Genomic DNA, 2328 nt, shown 5'->3' on the forward strand with positions numbered 1-2328 from the left:
ATTAATTGTAAATTACTTATTTATTTGTTATGAGTTACGTTCAGCAATTTAAATATATTGCTGTTGAATTAACAAAACATAAACAATTAGTAAAAATACAAAATTAATTATATGAATATTTATTACGTGAAAATTTTATTATTGTATGTATAAAATTTTCTCTCACAAAATTCATTAAAATCATATTTTAATTCCAAAAAAAAAAAAAACCTTTTTTTTTTTTTTTTTATTTTATTTTATTTTATTTTTATTTATTGGTAACAAATCTTTTCCCAATTGATTTTTTTTTTTTATCAATTTTTTTTTTTCCTGACAGTCTTTGTATTTTTTTTTTGGGGTGTTCACGACCAACTACGTATTCTTCATATAACTAGTCCTTTTATTTTCCAAAAAGGTTAATAAAGCCTTTTATTAACCACATATTTATAATTGTTACCAAATTTACTTCATAGTGTAGGTTTTAGTGAAATACTAATTATGAAACTGAAATTTTCATTAATACTAATGGCAATTAAAGACTTTCTAAGAAACGTATAATTGATTAATCACAAAATAACTTTTTTTGCTATATTATTAAAATTAAAAAACAAACTTTTTAAAGGTCATTTCTTATTTAACTTTCTTAGTAATATTATATCAACAGAGTTAAAATAAAGTAAACTAAAATCCTCAAATAACTTATTCAGAATAATGAACAATGAACTTTTTTAATAATGTCTATCAAAAAATAACATATAAATTATTAAATTACTATATTTAATTAATTGTATTTAAGCACAATTTTTACTTTTAAGTATATAATTATTCATACATTAATTTTATTTTTTTCTATTATTTCTACAAAACTATCACTCCACTTTTTTGTTTCTAATTTTTCTTACAGTCATTTTTTACATATATACAATAATTTTTAATTCTTTAAAAATAAACATATCTTGCTTAATCTTTTTGAAAATATTCATTTAAATTTTTCCTCAAATAATTTTGTGAAACATTTATAATAATAAATAGAAAATTAGTAACTTAAATTTTCACATTAATTATATACTAAATCTTAATTAAAAATACATAAAATATTTAGTAAACTTCTAATATTCATAAATTCTTTTTTTCTGTTTCATTATTTTATTATCATTTATAATTCTAGTTAATTATTTTCCTTTCATTAAAAGAATTTTTTGATATTTTTTTTTTAAAAATTTTGAATTAACATTTTTTTTTCAATAAAATTTTATTTATCTTTAAATTAAAATATATCCAAATAAAAAATAATATGTAATTTATATAAGAAGTTTATAAAAAAATTATAGCAGTTAATAATACTCCATCCAAAAATATATAATTTTTTTTTTTGTTATTATATTTAAAATAATGATATTAAATATTATAAAAATAAAAATTATATTATTTGCTTTTTATTTATAATAAAACTTAAAAAAAACTATGTGTATATATTAATGAATTTTATATATTTTCAACAATTTTGTCTAGGTGGTGTAAATCTTTAAAAAATAAAAAAGTATTCCTTATGGATAAAATTTTTTTAATTTTTTTACATTATAAAATAATATTACATAAATTTAAGCAATTTTTTAAAAATTCATTTTAATTAAATTTTGTTTAATTTACACTTATTTTTCACTTTCACTAAAATACTTATTTTTTTTTGTCATACTTATATAAATTATTTTGTGTTTTTTTCTTATAAATATCTTATATAATTTTATGAAAAATTAGATTTTTTTTTTTCTAAAATACTTTTTTTTTTTTTTTATGTATAAATTACAAAGAAAAATTTTTTTTTTCTTTAAATTAATATAATTTGATTAGTTATATATAAATAATATTATAACATACATTATTTTTTTCCTATTTTCAAAATTTAAGTACTTATATTTTTTATAATATATTAAAAATTTTAATTCATATGAAAATTAATTGATTATTACAATATATAAGCATTTCAAATACAATAATGATTAAAAAAAACAAATTATTCGTGTGTTATGTCTATCATAATTATTAATAAAATTGTTTTTAAAAATAAATTTATATATTATTAATTGTAATAATAATATATATAAAAAAATGACTTTACATTTTAGTATAACTTATATTAATAACGTGAAAATCAAAATTTTAAATATTTTATTATGATAATAATAATATTAATTTTCACTAAAGTAATATTATTGCTTCAGTAAAGATGCAATAAATAATATAAATTTTATCAAATAATAGTAATAAAAAGAAAATTAAGATGTAAATAGAAGTTTATAACGAGAGCATGCAATAATTATTAAGTAATAAAATACCAATGTTATCATA

The 2328-nt window shown here is 14.6% G+C and overlaps 1 annotated feature.

Moving 5' to 3' along the window:
* Positions 1–329: part of a repeat region that runs on past the window's edge.
* Between the last annotated feature and the right edge of the window lie 1999 nt (positions 330–2328).

This window comes from Plasmodium gallinaceum, assembly GCF_900005855.1.
Source record: "Plasmodium gallinaceum strain 8A genome assembly, contig: PGAL8A_v1_69, whole genome shotgun sequence".
Lineage (NCBI taxonomy): Eukaryota > Apicomplexa > Aconoidasida > Haemosporida > Plasmodiidae > Plasmodium > Plasmodium gallinaceum.